The 24,135-nt window shown below is 39.9% G+C and overlaps 1 non-coding gene across 1 annotated transcript; it reads left to right on the top strand.

Annotated features, from left to right (window-relative positions):
- Positions 1-12,337: 12,337 nt before the first annotated feature.
- Positions 12,338-12,444, top strand: LOC141624061 (small nucleolar RNA R71). The gene has a single exon (XR_012533873.1). It is a non-coding gene; the product is annotated as a small nucleolar RNA R71 (small nucleolar RNA).
- Positions 12,445-24,135: the final 11,691 nt, after the last annotated feature.

Genomic DNA, 24,135 nt, shown 5'->3' with positions numbered 1-24,135 from the left:
TCTTGGGATCATTTATATAATTCTTGAGGAAGGTCAATTGTATAAATGTTTTGAGTCTTCGCGTTATGACACTAGTTCATTAGACTTAAATTAAAATCGATGCACATGCTTATTATTTATTCTTCTTTTCGCAGTGTAGAACACGTTTATATTACTGTTACAACAAATGGCTGGAAATAACGAAATCCCAATGCCTAGTGCCACACTTGGACGCGAGTCCTGGCTGAAAGTTTTTATGGACAACATGAATCAGTACACACGACTGAAGAATGATGGGTCCAACTTTGCGGACTGGGAGGCAGCACTACGGAATACTGCCATTGCTGACGGTAAGCTCAAGTACTTAACTGAGCCAATACCGGTAAACCCAGGCCCCAATGTGGGAGTTAACGAGTCACTTGCTTATAGTGATTTCGTTATGGAAGCGGGTGCGATAAAGAACGTACTCATCTTTGCAATGGAAGCCAATTTGCAGAGACGCTTCATTGCCCAAGGTGCGAACAAGATTTTCACCACGCTCACTAACGAGTTCTCAAAAGCACCGAGAATCGTTACATATGAGCATACCTGTCGCTTCTTTGATGCGAAACTCCAGAAGGGCCAACCGATTAGCCCACACATTCTTCACATGATTGAGAATGTCGAGTAGTTGGAGGCACTTGATTGCAAAATCAGTGAGAGCATTGTCATTAACCGAATGCTTCATTCTCTTCACGATGGTTTTGCCCAATTCAGGGCGAACTACTACATGAATGACTTGAAAAAGAGTCCTCATGAGCTACACTCCCTTCTCGTACAGACCGAGAAGGATATGAAATTGAGTGGCAGCATGAAGCAGGATGTCTCATGATTTCCAACAAGGGTAAAGGTAAGGGCAAAGCTCCAGGCGACCTAACTGTAGGTAAGCCAAAATTCAAGAAGCCAGGAAACGTTAAGAGTGGACCCGGTGAGACTAGTGGCTCACAGGGCAAGGCAAAGAGAAAGGGCGGTGACATTGAGTGCCACCATTGTCACAAGACTGGACATTGGAGGAGGAACTGTCCCGTCTACCGTGGGGACATCAAAGCAGGCCGCGTTGTCCCTGTTGGTATGTCATCTTATATTCATATGATTGAGATTAACCATGTAAGTTTCGGAACTTGGGTACTTGATACTGGTTGTGGTTCTCATCTGTGTAATCATTTGCAGGGCCTAAGAAACATCACACCTCTCGGAAAGGGTGATGTGGACCTGCGAGTCGGGAATGGAGTCGAGTTGCTTTGCTGTCTCGAAGGGAACATATGTAATCCAACTCCCTAGTGGTTTTGAGTTATTTTTAAATAACTGTTACTATGTACCCAGTTTGTCTAAGAACATTATTTCAGTTTTCGTACTTGATAAAGACGGATTTTCATTTTTAATAAAGGATAATAGTTGTATTTTCTCTTTCAATGAAATGATTTATGGCAAAGCGGTTTCCATGAATGGAATTTACATCTTAGATCAAACCACGTAAGTATTACACGTGAATAATAAGAAATTAAAGGTTGGTGACAAAGATCAAACCTATCTATGGCATTGTCGAATGGGACACCTAAATGAGAAACGCGCGAAGAAACTCGTCGATAATGGGACTATTCCCGCATTCGATTTTTCTACATATGGCACGTGTGAATCATGTCTCATAGGCAAAATGACTCGAATTTCCTTCAAAGGTGTTGGAATGCGCGCTAGTGACCTATTAGGACTCATACATACTGATGTTTGTGGACCTATGTCAATTATCGCTAGAGATGGCTATAGATATTTTATCACTTTCACGGACGATTTGAGTAGATACGGATATGTCTACTTAATGAAGCATAAAAGTGAGTCCTTTGAGAAATTCAAGGAATACCAGAACAGGGTTGAGAACCAACTGGGTAGAAAGGTTAAAGCACTCCGTTCAGATCGGGGTGGTGAATATCTTTCAAATGAGTTTGATCAACACCTTAAAGACTGTGGAATCGTTTTGTAGTTAACTCCACCTGGAACACCTCAATTAAATGGTGTGTCCGAACGGAGAAATCGAACCTTACTTGATATGGTTCAATCCATGATGAGTCACACAGTAGTGCCTGATTCATTATGGGGTTTTTCTCTTTTGTCAGCTGCTCTTATACTTAACCAAAGTCCGACTAAAGCTGCCGACAAGACTCCAAATGAAATGTGGAAGGGAACGGTCCCTAACTTGTCCTTTATTCGGGTTTGGGGCTGCGAGGCTTATGTCAAGTGGAGACACGAGGATAAGCTCGGCCCGCGATCGGTCAAGACATACTTTATAGGTTATCCAAAAGGAACATTTGGTCATTACTTCTATTCGCCTACCGAACATCGAGATTTTGTTGCGGCTAGTGCGACGTTCTTAGAGAAAGAATTTCTCGAGAACAAGACGAGTAATAGAACCTTCGAGCTGTCGGAGATTCCAGAACCAACAACCGAGGAACGGATGGAGGAAGATGTTCCACCAACTGATGATACGGTTAATATTCCTGAGGAACCTAGGAGGTCGGGTAGAGTCTCTCATCCTCCGGACAGATACATTGGTATAGTCGAGGAGAATGATGTTTTACTACTAGAGTGTAATGAACCCGCTACCTATAAAGGTGCTATAACCTGTTCCGACTCAAAGCTATGGCTCGAAGCCATGCAATCCGAGATGGACTCCATGTATGAGAATGATGTATGAGATCTAGTTGATTTACCTAATAAGGTAAAACCTCTACAGTGCAAGTGGCTTTACAAAATAAAGCGTTCTGTAGACGCGAACCAGATACCTATAAGGCACGACTAGTGGCAAAAGGTTTCAATCAAGTGCACGGATTGCATTATGATGAGATTTTTTCACCTGTAGTCATGCTACGTTCCATTCGGATAATCTTAGAGATTGCTGCTTTTCATGATTATGAAATTTGGCAAATGGATGTGAAAACCGCCTTCTTAAACGGTTATTTGGAGGAAGAGTTGTACATGGTGCAACCCGAAGGTTTCATAGATCCTGAACATCCTAAGAAAGTATGCAAGCTTAAGCGTTCCATTTATGGACTTAAGCAAGCTTCTCGGAGTCGGAATCCTCGTTTCGACCAGGTGATAAAAGAGTATGGTTTCACTCGATTGGTCGAATAACCATGCTTATATATCAAGTCGAGTGGGAGCAAGATTGTATTCTTGATATTGTATGTCGATGACATACTCCTGATTGGGAATGACATTCCTCTCCTATCTTCGGTTAAAGAATGGTTGAAGAACCATTTCCAGATGAAAGATCTGGGTGAGGCACAACGTATTTTGGGAATCCGAATCTACCGAGATAGATCACGACGGACGTTATCACTTAGTCAGGAGTCTTATTTGGATAAGATTTTTGAGAAGTTCAGCATGACCAACTCCAAGAAGGGGAACCTTCCAATGACATCTGGGACGCAGTTGAGCAAGTCTCAGTCACCCACGACGCCTGAAGGGATTGAGCGTATGAGTCGTGTTACTTATGCATCTGCAATAGGATCAATCATGTATGCCATGATATGCACACGTCCAGACGTGGCATATGCATTGAGTATGACGAGTCGGTACCAAAGGAATCCAGGTGAAACACACTGGATAGCTGTTAAAAATATCCTCAAGTACCTACGGAGGACTAAGGATAGGGTATTGACTTATAGAGGCGATTCTAAGCTATGCGCAATCGGTTACGCATATGATAGCTTCCAAACGGATCGAGATGATTCAAAATCTCAGTCCGGATTCGTCTTCACTCTTAATGGGGCTGCGGTCAGCTGTAAGAGTGGTCGGACTCGGAGCTATATTCTATTTTTTGGAACAATTGTCGTTGGAAGCACCTAGACCAAAACACAATTTATAACTTCACAAACAACTCTACAATTAGTAAAGAGGCAAGTAAAGGTCGGATCCCAAGGGACGGGAATTGAGATGAGATTTCTATTGAAACTAGTGGTGTCTTAGGGGTGTCACAATTTGGGTTATTGTAGAAGGTCACTAAACTAAATAGCAATGAAAGTAAATAAGCAAGATGAATTGAAAGGGTTGTAAACAATTGATAAAAAGCACTAGGTTGTCATGGGTCATAGGGGATTCATGGGATTTGATCATACAAACATGTTCTCAAATTATAATCAAGCAATTATTGTTGTGATGGATTGAGTTGGGTTATATCTTACAATCCTAGGAAAGTTTGGGTCCCGGAGCCGAATCGATTAGATTATACAACACCTACAAGTCGACTTAGTCTTCCCTACTCAACAACATGCATGGTCTAATGAGACTCGAGTTGGTTTATGTCTTACAAGTCTCATTGAAAAGGTAGGTGATGGGTAAAAAATGCAAGGATTCATAGACTCGCATTTCATCAAACATAACATGTGCATGAGTTGAGATCAAAACAAGCAAGCAAATAAACCATGAAAGCATATTAGTTTAAGCATGAATTATTCCCCATGTTCGTTTCCCCTAATTACCCATTAACCCTAGCTATGAAACTACTACTCATTATTATGCTGAACATGCTAGCAAGGGTGTCAATCATACCAACAAAGTGAAACATGATGAACAAATGAAAGTAATTAGCAATAATTAAAGAGGGATTAAGAGAATTATACCTACTAATGATTCCAATAATAAAGCAAAGAATAATAGAAGTACTTGATGCTTGATTGAGAGGTTGTCAATCTCCCAATAATAACCCAAATAATCTTCAATTACCCAAAATAAAGGATGAACAAAAGAGAGATTAAGGAAATAAAACTTGTATTAAAACTTGATTAATTGTTGATTAAAAAACTAAAGAGAGATTTGATTGATATTAACTACTCTAAGAATTGATAAGAAGAACATGCTCTTCTAATTAGACTAATGGGGTATTTATAGTGGAAATTAGGTGGATGCATTAGGGTTAACTGTGGGTTTAAATGACGATTAAGTCCCTACTTAGGGAAACGCCGGTATTTTCTGAAGGAAGGGCATCTTTCTTGAAGCTTGAAGAAACGAATTTGCGCTGTCTTTGAATCCGTGCGTCTTAGGCTCGGGACGGCCGGATTTCTGTGTCTCTTTCCGGGCGTCTTCTGGATGCTGCTGCCCGGGCGTCTTTGATGGAAGACGCACGGATTGTGGTCCTGGGGACGGGCGTCTTCAGGGCAATCCGCACGGGTTGCTGCTCAGCCTTGTTTCTTCTTCTTTTCTTTCCTTTTCTTCATAAAATCCTTGGGGATTTTCTTGGGGATGCAAGGATCTTTCCTCATCATTGCCCAACTACTATAATATGTACAAAGGCCTTCTAATCTTGTCTCTCCTTGATGCTTGGTCATTGGATTCAATCAATTTAGTCTCATTTTGCCATGAAAATGCAAGGTTTGCACTCCTTTCTTACCAAGGACACAAAACCTCAAAGAATATGCAAAACAAAGAACTAAAGACAATAAATGACCCAAATATGCACTAAAAAGCATGGGAACAAGGCTACTTCGGGGACTAAATGTGCGCTAATTATGGTCACATCAAATATTCCCAAACCGAACCTTTGCTCGTCCCGAGTAAAGAGGTGACAAAGACTAGGACCATTATTTAAAATAACCTAATAACATAGCCGACATGAGACAATTAGCGGGTCTCACTCCGCCCCTTCAACTCACAACAAGACAACCATGAGGTAGGATGCCTTCTTGCAAGGCAAGGTGGGTCTTGCCAAAATGGCGACACATCCAAACATTAAGCACACAAAATCAAATAATGGATGCATCTACAAAAGGAATAGCCACTTCCTCATCAAGTGGCGGAGGCAACTAAAAGAGAACAAATTTAAGAGCATATATTCCGTCACAAATACTAGTTCAACAAATCACTAAGGCTAAGAGGATGGCACTAAATCACCTCCAAATGGTGTTAAACTAGACTACTTTCGTCCTCAATTTCCAAATACTTTCGTCAAGAGCAATCGGATGGTTATGGAATGATGATCCCCATGATGCTAGTAGCATATGACATGACAAGTCTCGAGTTCTCTACAAAAGTAAAGGTCATGGATCGTCCCAAGCTCGACAAAGTGGCTTGACAAAAAGGCTTTTTGGGAATGAAATGCTCAAATCGTTATAAACAAGGGTGGATATGACTAGCATTCAAAATTTGACCTCATTCAACTTTCACATTTCAAAAATTAGAGATGGGGTTTGTCCCTTCCGTGCTAATGTCCTTTGCTTTCGCCAATCGCTTATTAGGCAACCGGTTAACCTCTAGACAATAGCTTTTTGGGGTGATAGTCACTCTGTCTCTGGGCGGTTGAATTCACAACCGTGTGGGGTCCCAATTCAATGGATCCCTCTCCAAAGCACATCGAAGTGGTACGCCTCTATCAAAGCAACTAAAATTCTCAATATTTCAACATTTCATAACATTTGAGGTTTCCTTGGCAATAACACGTTTCCACATACAAAATCTTTGAAATGAGCACTTCAAACTTATTGATAGAAAGTATTTTTGGGTTGCCGTACCACAAGGTCAATCAAGGTCACCTAGACAAGTTAACCAAGTCCACATCGCATCACGGGGTTGGATAGGTGACTCACATGCAAACCCTTGACTAGGCTTTGGGTCATGGGTCGAAAGACACTAGTATGACACAATCTAGGGTGTTTTACAACCATTCTAGTAGGCGAAGTCTTAAGTTGAAAAAGTATTTGTAATGGCTTAGTTGTTCTTGTCAAAGTTCTCAATTAGGCACTTTTCAAAATATTTCATCTAAATGCAACTATATGCCATGATGCAACTATTATATACATCCTAATGCAAGTGATTCTACCAACTAATATGACATATAAACTAAATGCAAGTCCTAAGTTCACATTGTTATACCGCATCAATAAAAATAAAGCCACATAGTCATTAACATAAAGTGGAAAAAGGAGATTGGAAAGATCATACCATGCGGTCTTCAATATCCTCATGTCTCGGATGTGGCGTAGTCGATCAATGTGAACAAGGATAGAACAAACACAATATATACAATAATATATACATGACTACACTACAAAGGAAAAGAACTTGTTTTTGGTTTTTCAATTTTCAAATTTTTATGGTTTTTTCGAAATTTTTCAATTTTTTTGGATTTTTGAATAAAAGTTAAGTTAGAATTCCCCATCCCCACACTAATATGGGCATTGTCCTCAATGGCCAAAATGATGGGAAATTATGCAAACATGATGCATGATTTCTACATTAAATGCAAGCTACACTAATCTACACTACATGATGCATGGTTTTTGTTTATGACGGAGAGGATAATTTTGATTACCTCCCGTTGTGTATGTATGTACTTCCCCAAACCGAGTTAGACATTATTGCTAATGTCCTAAGGTTGGGTGTAGTTCATGCACACACAATGCAATGCATGAAACTAATTTTGTCATTTTGGAATTTTAAAAAGGTGGGAGCAATAAAATGAGAACACCTCAATGGGGCCGAGGTGTTAGTCCTCTATTGTGCTAGGACTACTCCAACAATGATCAAGATTAATAAAATGCAACAAAGAGAGAAATAGACAAACCTCAAGAGGGTAGGAGCCTCCATAGTTTGCTAATCTTCCATCATATCATCACTATCATTATCTTCCTCACTAGAAGTGGAATCATCACCACTTCCCTCTTCACTTTCTTGTTCACTTTGTTCATCATCCTCTTCTTCTTCTTCACTAGCCCCTTCATCAATGTTATCATCAACAACCGCATCAACCGCATCACCAACAACCTCATCATCATCCGAAATACCCCTAGATGCACTCGGAAAGAAGACTTCCCTATCCGCCCAACTAGGCAAAGGACAAGAATGGTCGAGTAGTCCTTGCCTAGCTAAGTGAAGGAGGGGTGGATATTGGGCTAAGTAAGCATCTTCCCGGTCCTTGAAGGCTTGCTTGTGCATCTCTTGCATAAGAAGAGTCATGTAATCTTTGCTTGCTTCGACACCTTCGGGCTTGAACTCTTGGTACTTGAAAGGATAGGGTGGTGTGACAATGGAAGAGGAGGGCATTTCAATTTCACCCTTTTGTTGTCGGATAATGTATTCGGACTCTTTTGAAAGGGGAAGGAGATAGTTGGTCCGGTGGACACTTAAATGACAAATCTTCGAAGGCAAAGTAAAAGATCTAGCCTCACTAGTGAGCCACCCATACTTGGTGTCAAGAGGGTTATGAGAGACCCACTTGTACTTGTTTATCATAGTATCAATATCAATGAGATGACCACCCTTCTTTGCCTCATACTTGCTATCCTTGTTGAAGTTAAGATCAAAGTATTTAGCCAAAAGAGTGACTAGATCTCCATTCACAATGACGGTAGTGCCTTGCTTCCCACAATCAATGTTTAGCCATCTATCCACCAAAAGTCTTAGAGAGTTGAAAGGCTTGGCGAATTCCCTTCCAATGTTCAAGGCCGACTCAAGAAGAACAAAATCGAGTTTGGTGAAATGGTTGGTGTTTTTTCTTACAATGATGGTGTTCCCTACAACCTTGTGCCATACTCTAATGCCCGGATGGTGGACTAATAGAGCGCGACTAGCATGAAAGCTCTCGAATTTCCTTCCGGAAATTGCCTCCCAAAGAGGGTCGGGGTCATATTTGCCAACATTCTTGAAATAACTCGGTGAATCACTAAGACCCAAAGCTTTACCCATTTCCTCAAAGGAGATGCGCCTACTAACATTAGCTAGGCGAAACTCGATGGTTTCCATAGTCTCAACCTTGTTAACTTTCAAAGAACTCAAAAATTCTAAGGTAAGGGAGGGGTATGTCAATTCTTTTGTTGTAAACAATTTCTCCAACCCCATGGCGTTAAAGAAGGCTCTAGTTTGCTCAAGGACACCCAACTTATCTAAGGCATCTTCACAAATAAACTTGGTGGATAGAAATGATTTACTAGCAAACTTGGCAAAAGTGTCCCTATGGGATTTGGAAATGAAAATTACCTCCGGATAATTCGAAAGTTGAGCAATTTCCGGAGTGGTAGATGTTGTTGCTTCCATGGGAGGTTGTTGTTGTTGCACTTCCAAGTTTGGGCTAGCTACCACCATAGCCAATGCTTTCTTTGTTTGAAGACTCTTTTGTCTTGATGAGAGTGCCTTTGCCTTTGTTGCTTTTGTTGCTCCCTTTGTCTTTGCCATTGATGAATAAACCAAGAAAAGAGTGAAAATCTTCAATTTCTAGTGCACCCAAATCGATTAAAAGATGAAAGGCTTTGCCTTTATGAATTCAAAAATCGACTCAAAGGTTGAATATTTTGTGCTTGGTTTTGATTTTTGTTGAAAGAGGAGTGATTAATTTGATGTTAAAAGGATGTTTTGATTTGATTTTGGTGAATGTTGTTGAGGAATCTTATTTTTGTGATGGACAGGATGAGGGTTTTGGAGTTATGAGGTTTATGGGTAGTGTTTTGAATGAAGGAATGAGGAAATGAATGTGGGATGGGGTTTATAATAAACCCGAAAAATTTGAAATGCAGGGGGAAGACGGGCGGGTTTCCTTCGGGACACCCGGATTCTGTCTGGATGGGCTTCAGGAAATTCTCGCCTAAAGACGAGCGGATTTGAAAATGCGGGACGGGCGTCTTTAAGAGGAGACGGGCGGATTCCCTTCCAGGGATATTTCTTGTTTTCCTTAGCCAAAAAGACGGGGGTTTTCTCTTCAGGACGGGTGTCTTTATGAAGACGGGCGGCTTTCTGAAGACGGGCAGATTCTTTGCAGGACGCCCGGATTCGCTAACAGTCCAAAAATTTCAAAAGTTCAGCTAAGAAGGACGGGCGTCTTCTGCCCAATATGCCCGGATTGTCTGAAGACGGGCGGATTCTCTTGAAACCGCTCGGGTTCTACCCCTTTTACCTGGATTCAGTTCCATCCGTGTACCTTGCATATCCCTTGTCATTTTTCATTCTTCAAAATCTCGTGTTCTTCATTGTGGGGGCACTACTAAGGCATGAATGGCCTAGGCAATTGCTATCCCCACACTAAGCTAAAGAACTACACATTAATTGAAATTATTAGTCCCTCCCTCACTTCTCTCAAACATGATAATTATCTTGATCAAAGTATAAAAATCCAAAAATAACAAAAATGCAATTCAAGAATTAAAATGCGAGTTAGGGATTTAGAAATATTTACAAATGGTGGTTTAGGGAGGACTCCAGCAAAGTCTCATTCTTGACGAGATGTCAAGGGGGCATGTCCAAGGTGTTGTTGATGTTGCTCAACACCTTGAAAAAGTAATCAAAAGCTTGTTCATTGTCATGATAAAGTTCTTCAATAGATCTTTGCCCTTGTTGTCGGTCTTGATCGATAGCATTACCAATATAGGGATAGAAAATCCCTTCAAACTCATCGTCCCAAAGACCACAAACTTCATCCACTTGATCACTAAAGATCTCTTGAGTTGATAAAGACAACTCTCCCAATTTCTTGTTTTGGCCAATGAGGCCATCTTCTTCATTGCTTGACTTTGGTGAGCTTTGCAAGCTCTCTTTGTTACAATTCACTTGCTCTTTGAATGGAGCATCTTCAATTTTCTTCTTCCATTGGAGTTCCGACTTCTTCCTATCATCCTTCCGGCTATAATGATCGATCATAAAACATGGTTCATGTAAACGGGGAGCTCTCATAGTTTTGTCAAGATTAAAAGTTATACTCTCATCTCCCACTTCTAGAGTGAGCTCTCCATGTTTCACATCAATCACCGCACCCGCGGTGTGTAAGAAAGGTCTTCCTAGAATGATTGGAATGTTGGAATCTTCTTCTATATCAACAATGACAAAGTCCACCGGGATGAAAAATTTCCCAATTCGTACGGGAACATCTTCCCATATCCCTAATGGTGTCTTCGTCGATCTATCGGCCATTTGGAGTGTGATATTGGTGCATTTAAGCTCTCCCATCCCCAACCTTTTACTTACCAAGTACGGCATAACACTCACACTAGCCCCTAGATCACATAAGGCTTTGTTGATCGTGGTGTCGCCAATGGTACACGGTATTGAGAAGCTTCCCGGATCCTTGAGTTTTGGAGGTGAACTCCCTTGAAGTATTGCACTACTCACCTTAGTGAAGGCGATAGTCTCAAGCTTCCGGATCGACTTCTTCTTTTTGAGGATGTCTTTCATGTATTTCGCATAGGCCGACACGTTATTGATTAATTCCGTGAAAGGAATTGAGACTTCCAAATTCTTCACAATTTCCATAAACTTTCCAAGTTGGTCATCAAATTTGGGCTTGGCTTGACAACTTGGAAAAGGAAGTCTAATCACAATGGGCTCCTTCTCCTTGACCTTGTCTTCATTTTTCTTTGAAATTTCTTCTTTTGATGATTCTCCATCTTTGGAGTTTTGCACAATTCCTTCCTTATCACTAGCTTCCACAACTTCATCCTCAACTTGCTTCTTCGGTGCTTCATACCTTGTACCACTTCTCAAGTGAATGGCACTAACCGTTTCATGTCTTGGGGGATTACTTTGAGGTGGTAATTGCCCCTTTTGTCTTTGTGAGCTTGAAGATGCTAGTTGAGTTAATTGGGTTTCCAACATTTTGGTGTGAGCTAGGATGTTGTTGATGGTGGTTTCCTTTGCTTGACTATATTTTTGCATTTGAGTGAAAAATTCTTGTTGATTCTTTTGCATTTGGAGGACCGCTTTTTTAACATCAAAACCTTGGTCATTTTGTTGATTGTATGGATTTTGATTTTGGTAACCTTGGTTTTGGTTGTAAAAGGGTCTTTGATTTTGGTTTCTCATGGGAGGTGGGGTGTATGTTGTTTGAGGGTTTTGAACATTTTGGCTTTTGTATGAGAGATTTGGATGGAATTTGGTGTTTTCATTGTAATAGTTGGAATAAGGGGTACCACTCTTGTATGCTTGGAAAGCATTCACTTGTTCATTTGTTCCCCTACATTCACTTGAGTCATGTCCCAAAGTTCCACAATTCTCACATATCCCACTTGGGATTGATGAGGATGCCGTCATGGCATTAACATGATGCTTTGGTGATTTCGAGGCTTCATCAAGTCTAGCCATAGATTTTTCAAACTTCAAATTGATTGTATCAATGTGAGCACTAAGTTGAGCACCCAATTGAGTAACGGAGTCCACTTCATGCTTTCCTCCTCTAGTAGCCTTGCGAGGTCTACAATATTGTGAGTTATGGACCGCCATTTCCTCAATTTTGTTCCAAGTTTGATTGTCATCAACTTCGGTGAACATTCCATTTGATCCCATGTTGAGAATGTTCCTTGAATCTTCATATAGACCGTTCCAAAATTGTTGTACCAAGAACCACTCGCTAAGTCCATGGTGAGGACATGAGCGACAAATTCCTTTGAACCGCTCCCAAGCTTCATACAAAGATTCTTCATCCCTTTGCTTAAAACCCGTAATTTGAGCTCTTAGCATGTTAGTCTTTTCCGGTGGGTAGAATTTTTTTGTAGAAAGCTAGAGCCAACTTTTTCCAAGAATTAATTCCGAGAGTGGCCTTATCAAGGCCCTTCAACCATTGTTTCGCGGTGCCAATTAGAGAAAAAGGAAACAAGACCCATCGAATTTGGTCTTGAGTTACACCGGTTTGAGAAATCGCATCACAATAGTCACAAAAGGTCTCCATATGAGAATGAGGGTCTTCACTAGGCATCCCCCCAAATTGGCTCCTTTCGACTAATCGGATAAATGCGGATTTGGCAATGAAATTTCCGGTTAGATGTTATGGTGTGGGAGTACCATTGGGTAGGTTCTCCTCGGTGGGTACGGAATGTGATGAAAACTTAGGCATTGTGGGTTGATTTTGTGTTGTATGTTGTGTTGGGTTCTCCTCACCTTCTCTTGCAAAAGGGTTGATGAACTCAATAGTTGGTTTAATATCTACAACCTCACTAATACCTCTCAAATTTCTCCTAGCAAGTCTTCTATTGGTTGTCAAAGTTCTTTCAATTTCACGATCAAAAGGTAACAAATCACCTTGTGACCTTCTAGACATGCAAAATATCAAACAACTCGAAAACAATTAGAACAAACCTTGAGGAGTTTTACTTCCTCAAGGCAAAGAAAGACACAACTAATAACAATATAAGAAAATCTAAATCAAAATAACACCGTCCCCGGCAACGGCGCCATTTTGGGTCGGACTCGGAGCTATATTCTATTTTTCGGAACAATTGTCGTTGGAAGCACCTAGACCAAAACACAATTTATAACTTCACAAACAACTCTACAATTAGTAAAGAGACAAGTAAAGGTCGAATCCCAAGGGACGGGAATTGAGATGAGATTTCTATTGAAACTAGTGGTGTCTTAGGGGTGTTACAATTTGGGTTGATGTAGAAGGTCACTAAACTAAATAGCAATGAAAGTAAATAAGCAAGATGAATTGAAAGGGTTGTAAACAATTGATAAAAAGCACTAGGGTGTCATGGGGTCATAGGGGATTCATGGGATTTGATCATACAAACATGTTCTCAAATTATAAGCAAGCAATTATTGTTGTGATGGATTGAGTTGGGTTATATCTTACAATCCTAGGAAAGTTTGGGTCCCGGAGCCGAATCGATTAGATTGTACAACACCTACATGTCGACTTAGTCTTCCCTACTCAACAACATGCATGGTCTAATGAGACTCGAGTTGGTTTATGTCTTACAAGTCTCATTGAAAAGGTAGGTGATGGGTAAAAAATGCAAGGATTCATAGGCTCGCATTTCATCAAACATAACATGTGCATGAGTTGAGATCAAAACAGGCAAGCAAATAAACCATGAAAGCATATTAGTTTAAGCATGAATCATTCCCCATGTTGGTTTCCCCTAATTACCCATTAACCCTAGCTATGAAACTACTCACTCATTATTATGTTGAACATGCTAGCAAGGTTGTCAATCATACCAACAAAGTGAAACATGATGAACAAATGAAAGTAATTAGCAATAATTAAAGAGGGATTAAGAGAATTATACCTACTAATGATTCCAATAATAAAGCAAAGAATAATAGAAGTACTTGATGCTTGATTGAGAGGTTGTGAATCTCCCAATAATAACCCAAATAATCTTCAATTACCCAAAATAAAGGATGAACAAAAGAGAGATTAAGGAAATAAAACTTGTATTAAAACTTGATTAATTGTTGATTACAAAACTAAAGAGAGATTTGATTGATATTAACTACTCTAAGAATTGATAAGAAGAACATGCTCTTCTAGTTAGACTAATGGGGTATTTATAGTGGAAATTTGGTGGATGCATTAGGGTTAACTAAGGGCTTAAATGACGATTAAGTCCCTACTTAGGGAAACGCCGGTATTTTCTGAAGGAAGGGCATCTTTCTTGAAGCTTGAAGAAACGAATTTGCGCTGTCTTGGAATCCGTGCGTCTTAGGCTCTGGACGGCCGGATTCCTGTGTCTCTGCCCGGGCGTCTTTGGGAGAAGACGGGCGTCTTCTCGATGCCGTTGCCCGGGCGTCTTTGATGGAAGACGCACGGATTGTGGTCCTGGGGACGGGCGTCTTCAGGGCAATCCGCACGGGTTGCTGCTCAGCCTTGTTTCTTCTTCTTTTCTTCCCTTTTCTTCATAAAATCCTTGGGATTTCCTTGGGGATGCAAGGATCTTTCCTCATCATTGCCCAACTACTATAATATGTACAAAGGCCTTCTAATCTTATCTCTCCTTGATGCTTGGTCATTGGATTCAATCAATTTAGTCTCATTTTGCCATGAAAATGCAAGGTTTGCACTCCTTTCCTACCAAGGAAACAAAACCTCAAAGAATATGCAAAACAAAGAACTAAAGACAATAAATGACCCAAATATGCACTGAAAAGCATGGGAACAAGGCTAATTCGGGGACTAAATGTGCGCTAATTATGGTCACATCAAAGAGTTCCAAACAGAGTATTGTAGCAGATTCTACCACCGAATCCGAGTACTATGCCGCTTCGGAAGCAGCTAAGGAAGCGATATGGATGCGTCAATTCTTACAAGGACTTACGATAGTTCCTAGTTCGAATGACCCGATCACCATCTATTGTGACAATAGAGGTGCCATCTTTCAGGCTAAGGAGCCAAAGTCTAGCAACAAATCTAGACATGTACATCGGAAAGCTCCCCTGATCCGTGATTACGTGGAGCATGAAGAGATAGTGATTGACAAGATTGCGATGGATGATAACATCGCGGACCCTCTCACTAAACCGTTGAATTTTGTTAAGTATGAAGGGCACGTTATTTCCATGGGAATTAAACGTGTTCCTGAGTTGTAGTAGTTGATTATGAATTCGATACATTATCTTTTTCATATACTATTTATAACTTCATCGTTTTATTATAATATTTTGTTTTTCATGTGGATTGTACTGACAACATTGAACACCACAAAGTGAACTGAATTACATTATATTTTGTTTTGGTCTGTAATCGCCTATAAGAGCTGATAACTCTGGCTATTATATTGTGCGGTCGATTGATGGTGGGTTCAACGAGCCATAAGGCAAACTGTTGACTGATCGATCACAAATGCGAGATTATAACGATACCTCGTAGGACAAAGTTTTGTGACAACGTAATGGAGTCCTAAATGTTTAAAAACATTCGGTGCCAGGTCGTGGATAGGACATCCATTGTCTTCCTAGAGTCGATTCTTTTGACTATCGACTGTCTCTTGAGATTAAGGCAGTTTTTGGGTGACTTTGGTTTCTTTCTCACGGTCCTGCCGAATCGGAGGCTAAGTAGATTTTTTCTGGGTCATTTCATACTGTGCTTACATCTGCAGGATTCGAGTTGAGGAAAATATCCAACCCTTATCAGGTATAGTTATTTCTCAGGGCCACTCGAGGAGTTGTAACTGAAATGCATGGTCATGCTCGAATGATGAATCGTTTATCATTTAAGTTACTCTCTAGTCGGGGAAACCACTCTTGATACAGATCACTTGTAAAATACGACCTTTTTAAATACAGATTTTGCAAATTGTTTTACATTGAGTGGGAGAAATTTTAGGATATGAGAATCGGTTATTGCACATACACTTGTGAGGACAAGTGGGAGTTTGTTAGAGCTTGTGTCCTCCACAAATTAGTGTGATAACATTTGTAAATCTCTTACAGGTTCACAAGGGTATACTTCGTATTTTATCAGTTGATTAACGATTACCTAATAACGGTTGGCTTGTTATAAAGTTTGACGTTATTATCATACCGATGGCGGTGATCAACTGGTCCCTAAAGGTCACACCTAAAGGATGTGTTTGGGAGATGTGGTTATGGAAATGTAATCACATTGATGCCTTATATGACTAAACAGTTAGTCAATGTGTTGATGAGACAATTATTTAATGAAGATTAAATAATATTTGTTAGGCCCAGTTTAGCCTGGTCTGACTCTAACCTGGCCTGACCTTACTAGGCCGATTGAGGCAACCAGAGACCGGACAAATCTAACTACTATTTAGCTGTTGAAGAATATTATAGTAAGCAGGCTACTAAATCCTGGAAGAGAAGCCTGATGGTAAGTGCAGAATAGCCAGGCAGGACATTTAAACAGGCTGGATTAAGAAGATAAACAAGAGAGGCAGTTGTATGAACTAATAACCACGACCTACTCTCATGGAAGACCAAGTCCAACTACAAGGAGCACATAATCTTAGTAAATCTGAACGTGCAAGAGGAAAGGAAGGACGGTTTGTTAAAGAAGAACGAGTCAACCGAGTTAATAGGGAATGTGCCCTATTATTCAGCTAACAGCCCCAACAATCAAGGGGAACGTTGAGGATGAATGTAACGTTAGCATTTGTAGAACTATAAATAACAGAATCTAACAATTGTAAAGATATTCATTGTTGATCAATTATTTACAATTTATCTCTCATTTATTCCTGAATATTCAGCTAGACACACAAGATTGTACTCAGCTTATCAAAATAATACAAACGATATTCTTTATACTTAATTCTTCCCTTGTTATTCTCTCACAATATTCCAAACTTATAGAACTAGATACCCAAATTACTCTTTAATCAAGCCGGATCCATTCAGGGGAAATCCTGCTAAAACAATTGGCGCCCACCGTGGGGCCTCTAGTTCTTTAATCAAAAAATTCCTTTTACCATTCTCCATTTAATATTCACATACAAAAATGGTGGAACTCACTCCAGAACAACAATTAGCGGTTGCCCTGGCTAAAATCAAAGAATCGGAGGCAATTCAAGAGAAGGCAGCCCAAGCAGAAGCAGAAATCAATAGGCTGAAGGAATCTGAGTCTAGCCTGAGGAAAAAATTGGAAAATCAGGCCTCAGGCTCCAAGACCAGATTCGAACCAGGAACCCCATTCTCATCCATTATCAAAAACATTGACTTTTCCAATTTTGGTAATCCGGAGAAGGATACATTATCCGGTACCCAAATCATTCCCAATGATGAAACAAACAAAACTGAAGCAGCAATAATGATGGTTATGCTTCAGGAAATCCAAAAACTCCACAACAAAATAGAAAATATACCTGGAGTGCCAGACCCTGTGGCTGAAGTAGAAGTTGACAGCTTTGCAGATTCACCCTTTGTGATACGTGCATTTTATATAGTCTTATTAGCCTATTTTATGCACGTATTTCTATGCTTTTATCGTGGTTTTATGCTACGAAATGCCCCGAATATGCTACTTTGGTATATTTTGTCTTAATTGCAGGAATGGACCATAAAATAGTGAAATCAAGCCATTTACCGTCCGTTTTGCATGCATTTGGAGGAAGAGTGGATTTGGAGCGGGAATTATAGCTATCTTGGGATGCGTGAAGCCATTTCTAGAGCTAAAAGGAGAAGTCAAAAGTCAAACTAACGTGATTTTGAGCTGCTGAAGTTAGTTATCACTCGATCGAGGACATTTCTAGTCGATCGAGTGGTTTTAGGTCTAATAAAACAGTCGCTCGAGCAACTTTATGGTCGATCGACCTGTTCAATAATAGCATTTACTCGATCGAGCTCTATTCTTGGTCGATCGAGCAGTTTTTGGCTGAGTTTGCTCAATCGAGTGGTTTTATTCCACTCGATCGAGTGGATTCGCTATGGGCTGGGCTTTTTAGCTTTAATTCCGTTAATTAGGTTTAGCAAATCCTATTTTCTTATAAATAGGAAGATTAGGACGACATTTAAACTCTCTCTCTTTTTCCTGTGGAACTTGATCATACTTTGTTACTGTTACTTTGCTACTGTTACTTTCTTCCGGATCTAATTCAGTATTTCTTTCTTCCCCTTTCTTTTCCTCTTTAATTTATGCTTATGATTATTGTTCTCCCTTTATTTCTTGTTTTCTATTTCATTATGCGTAGCTAATTCCCTTTGTATGTTAGGATTAGGGAAGCCGTGGTAGTAATATGATAGGATTGACTTGATTAGATTAGTCTTGCTATAAGAATTGTATTAGGCAATTTAATTGTTATTAGGTCAAATGAATGCATGCAGGAGACCAATTTATCTAGTTAATCCCGACCTGGATCGAAAGATTGGAAGGGAAGGCTTGCTTAATTACAATAGGTAATACCTAATTAGGGCGAAAGCTAAGTTAGGAGACCCTAGGGCGGTTTAAGGACCGAAAGGTGACGACCATAGCTCTTCTTATCAATAGTTTAATTGACTCAGTTGACCCGATAGTGTAGGTGCCACGGTAGACCGACTCCTAGCATATTCTTTTCTCTTTCTGTTAATTTCTTACATTCATTTCTCTCTTTCCTTAGCTTCATTAGTTTAGTTCAACAATCAAAACCCCCATTTCTGTGACACCCTGATAGACCGAATTAAACAGATAGATAGCAATTTAGCCTCCCTGTGGAGATCGACCCTACTTACCGCTGACTTCTGTTAGTAGTAACTTAGGTATTTATTTTTGGTACAAAACGACCGTATCAAATTTTGGCGCCGTTGCCGGGGAGACGACGCTTTTTTATCTGTTTTAATTTTGTCTGTTTTTCGCCTCAAGAGAAGACTGAGTACCTTGAGGCCGTTCTAATCTTTTTCTTCAGCGCTGTTCTGATAGGTCTACAGGTCTATTAGTCAGTTTTTAGAGAAAGATTGTCGAAGGGAAGGCTTGAGTACCTTCGACTCTTTTGCCAAGATGACGTCCGTCTCTCGACTTATTGCTCAGTTTGAGCTTCAAACTGAAAGATCTACAAATTGGGAGAGGAAAGAATATTGGGGTTGTGGTAATCATGTTGGGGTTGGTGTCCTCTACAGTTAGTGCAAGGACTTATAAATCTCTAAAAGGATCAAAGGGCATACTTTTGTATTATTATCAGTTGGTCCACGTTTATCAATAACGGTTGGCTTGCTAGATAAGTTTGACGTTATTGTCATACAGATGGCGGTGATCAACTGGTCCCTAAAAGTCACACCTTTAGGATACGTTTGAGAGATGTGATGGTATGAAAATACAGTCATGTTGATGCCTAAGTTGACTAAACAGTTAGTCGGAGTTATTGACTAGTAATTAGTCAAACGCGATGTTGAGATAATTATTTAATACGGATTAAATAATAATGGCTAATATGAATTAAGCAGTTAATTCGTAAATTGAATATAAACGATTTATATTTAATTAATGTATATTGAATTTATTTAATTATACAATATTGTCTTTGTCGGACGTGTATTAATATATTAACTGAGTCATGTTACCAGTTGATACGTTAATAACCGATAACCAATGACGATTTATAATTGAAAACCCATCATATACATTTTAGTAATTTCGAGCTGGACTACGAGTTAAAATAAGGAGGAAGTGAAAGCCCACTCCCTCCCCTGGGCTCTCGGTTTAGCCGAACAAGACAAAAGGAGAGACCCTCTCTCCTTTTGCCCGAACTGATTCATTTGAAACAAAACTAGGGTTTTGGAAAAATTTTCTCTGAAACCTAGATCTCTCATCTAGCAAAAACTCACAACAATTCTCTCAATATTGCAAGGCAATTAGAGAATACATTCTAGCACAAGGGGCATAGTCTCAGACGGTCTTGGGTGCAACAATTAGGAGGAAATCTACATTGATTTCTGATCATTTTGCCGATTTGCACTAGGACCCGAGGTTGATTCTTAATCTTTATTGTTTCTCTTGTATATTTCGTTTATGACCATATTCACATGTTAAATTTGCGTTATAATCCTTAACATTTAAGGGAATTTTACGGATATTTCCTTACAAGTGGTATCAGAGAGAGGCCACGTTAATTTTTCATGTTGTTTTTCATAAAACGATCTTGAAATGATGATTTTGTGCATTGAAAACCGTGCGGCTTTTTACACGGCTGATTTTGTTTTCAATTCGTTTTTGCATATTGTTATTTTATACGGAAATTATAGCAATATGTTAAGGCTTTGTCAAATTGTTGTTTTGATTTTATACGTTTTAGATCAAAATCACCATTGGTTTTGTTTTGACAAATGTTTCACGAGGGTTTTAAGTTTTCAGAAATGTCTTGTTCTCGATCGAGCATGTTTCCACTCGATCGAGAGATTTTCTGTCTTGTTTTTGCTCGATCGAGTTCTTACTTTACTCGATCGACCACTTTTTAAACCCTGACTGCTCGATCGAGAAGCCCTCGTACTCGATCGAACAGTTGTTGCTGATACAAGTCCTCGATCGACCACCAGTTCTGTCGATCGAGCACTTCCTGTTTAGCACACCTCTCGATCGACTAGCAGTTCAGTCGATCGAGTCCTTTTGTTCTTCGATCGAGGACTCTAGTGTCTCGATCGAAGAATTTTTGTTCTGGCAGCGTGTAAAATTTATTTCTTTTGTTTTAAATTTTCTTTTGGCCATAATATGTACATCATACGGATGTTGTACACTCGCTTGATAGTGAAACGGTTCACTCACGTACCATATAGTTATTTTAAAGCGAATTTAAAGTAACGGATTGTAATGGATTAAAATTAAGTTGATAGAAGCAGTTTTGTCACATAATTTTAATCGTTAAAAGGTGGTTTGGATAAATTTAACATAATTACGGAATTATGTCACGAATAAATTTGTTTTAGTTGATGCATTTTATTTATCGTTATTGTTGAATGCCTTGAATGCTTTTAATTACGTATTTATTTTATTTACAAACAGTTGTAACTTAGTGTGGCCTTAGTAGAACGTGTTACCGTAATGATGGAACACGGTCTTGGTTGTATTTTGAGATCTCGCATCTCCGTTTTGGATTTTTCACTTGTAATTACAGTTTTTATTTAGAATGTAAATAGGTTTATATTTTGTAAATTTTAATTGTAATTTTTGAGAAGACCAAAGATGGAGATCGGATGCTCACTCCCGCTGCATGGACAAAGATGGAACATCAAGACAAGCCTCTCGGGTCCAACGGTGGATTCCAAAGTTGTTTTATGTTTTTTTTTTATTAGGATAGGCCACACTAGGAATTTTATTTACGTATTGCATTCTTTTATTTTTGTAACGATTATTTGCATCATATTCCGCCTAAAACCAAACCACCTAATGTTTGCATGAAAACTGACTCATATAGAGGTCACGCGTTAGTTTTCTTTGACATTTATATGTCACACGATTTTAAGCCATCACCTAAATTAATTCATTCACGTAATGCTAGTTTTTCGTTCACTTAAAATGAATTAAAACTAAGTTGATGGGATCTTCCTCGTATAAACAAAAATTGAGAATAGTCTTTATAGGTCAAACTCCAATGAATCCCTTCTTCGTCGGTAGGCATAATATGACCCCTTCTACGTCGGGTAAGTTGGAACTGATTGACTTATTTTATCTCAACACTATGGTCACTCGCATTTGATCCTGTGATTATGGTGGACTATAGATAGGATTTACGGAAATCTATCGACCAAGAGTTCTTACGGAAGAACTAGCTAAACAGTTGGCTTATCAATTTACGGAAATTGAGTCTTGGGATCACTTGTATTGTTCTTGAGGGAGATCAATTATGCAAGTGCAATGAGTCTACACGATTAAAATGAATTTTAAATAGACTTAAATTACCTCGATGAGTTGCTTATTTCGTTTTTGTTTTTCTTTCTTTTTCAAAGATAGATCACGATTTTTAAACCGCTAATAACATAATGGCCGGCATCCTCGATGACCCAATGCCAAGTGCCACATTGGACCGTGAGTCCTGGCTTCGGATCTTTATGAATCGGATGAATCGGTCTACTAGATCAAGAATGATGGATCAAACTTCGCGGAATGGGAGGCGGCATTACGGAATGCGCCACACGCCGACGGAAGCTCAAAATATCCGACCGAGCTCCTCCCGCCAGCCCCAGGCCCCACGGCTCGAGTTAACGAAGTCTCCAAGTATAGCGACTTCGTCATGGAAGCGGGTGCGATTAAAAACGTACTCATTTTTGCAATGGAATCCAATTTGCAGAAACGCTTCATAGCCCAAGGTGCAAACAAGATTTTCACCACGCTCACTAAGGAATTCTCGAAAGCACCGAGAATCGTGACCTATGAGCATACCACTCGCTTCTTTGATGCGAGACTCCGAAAGAACCAACCGTTAGCCCACACATTCTCAGCATGATTGAGAATGTCGAGATACTGGAGGCGCTTGATTGTAAAATCAGCGAGAACATCGTGATTGACCGCATGCTTCATTCACTCCACGATGGTTTTGCGCTCTTTAGAGCGAATTACTATATGAATGATTTGAAGAAAAGTCCACATGAACTACACTCCCTTCTCGTACAGACCGAGAAGGACATGAAGTTCAGTGGGAGCTTGAAACAGGATGTTCTTGTTGTGTCAAACAAGGGCAAGGGTAAGGGCAAAGCTCAGGTAGACCTAGCAGTAGGCAAACCGAAGTTTAAGAAGTCGGGATCAGATAAGAGTGGGCCTGGTGAGTCAAGCAACTCATCAGGCACGACAAAGAGCAAAACCGAAAACATGGAATGCCATCATTGCCACAAGAATGGGCATTGGAGGCGTACATGTCCTGTTTACCATGAGGACATAAAAGCAGGTCGTGTTAAACATGTTGGTATATTTTCTTCCTCTTCTACTTTTATTCATATGATTGAGATTAACCACGCAAGTTACGGAACTTGGGTACTAGATACTGGTTGTGGTTCTCATCTGTGTAATCATGTGCGCGCTCAAAACATCGAACCCCTCGTAAAGGGTGAGGTGGACCTGCGTGTCGGGAATGGAGCACGAGTGGCCGCCGTCTCGAGGGGAACATACGTGATCCAGCTTCCTAGCGGATTTGAGTTATTTTTATATAATCGCTATTATGTACCCGATCTTTCTAAAAACATTATTTCAGTTTCTGCACTTGACAAACTTGGTTTTTCATTTGTAATAGAGAATAATACTTGCATTTTCTCATTACACGATATGATTTATGGCAAGGCAGTGTCCATGAACGGAATTTATGTTTTAGATCAGACCACCGAAATATTACACGTAATGAATAAGAAGTTAAAAGTTGGTGACAAAGATCAAACGTATCTATGGCACTGCCGTATGGGACACATTAATGAGAAACGCGTAAAACAGCTCATAAAGAATGGAGCTATCTCGGCCTTTGATTTTCAATCATTTGGCACATGTGAATCATGTCTCATCGGTAAGATAACTCGAATTTCCTTCAAAGGTGTTGGAATGCGCTTTGACCTATTAGGACTCATACATACGGATGTGTGTGGGCCTATGTCAATCACCGCACGAGAAGGCTATAGGTATTTCATCACTTTCACGGACGATTTAAGTAGATATGGCTATGTCTACTTAATGAAGCACAAAAGTGAATCCTTTGAGAAGTTCAAGGAATACCAGAATCGGGTACAGAACCTACTGGGTAGAAAGATTAAAACACTGCGCTCAGACCGTGGTGGCGAGTATCTTTCTCACGAGTTTGATCAACACCTTAAGGACTGTGGGATTGCCCTACGCTTAACTCCACCGAACACCTCGGTTGAATGGTGTGTCCGAACGAGAAAATCAAACACTACTTGATATGGTTCGATTCATGATGAGTCACACCGTGTTGCTGCACTCATTGTGGGGTTATGCTCTTCATCACCGCTCTAATACTTAACCGAAGTCCGTCTAAAGTCATTGACAAGACTCCATATGAACTATGGAAG

Source organism: Silene latifolia, chromosome X (assembly GCF_048544455.1).
Source record: "Silene latifolia isolate original U9 population chromosome X, ASM4854445v1, whole genome shotgun sequence".
NCBI classification, from domain to species: domain Eukaryota; kingdom Viridiplantae; phylum Streptophyta; class Magnoliopsida; order Caryophyllales; family Caryophyllaceae; genus Silene; species Silene latifolia.
This window is presented reverse-complemented; position numbering and strand designations above follow the sequence as displayed.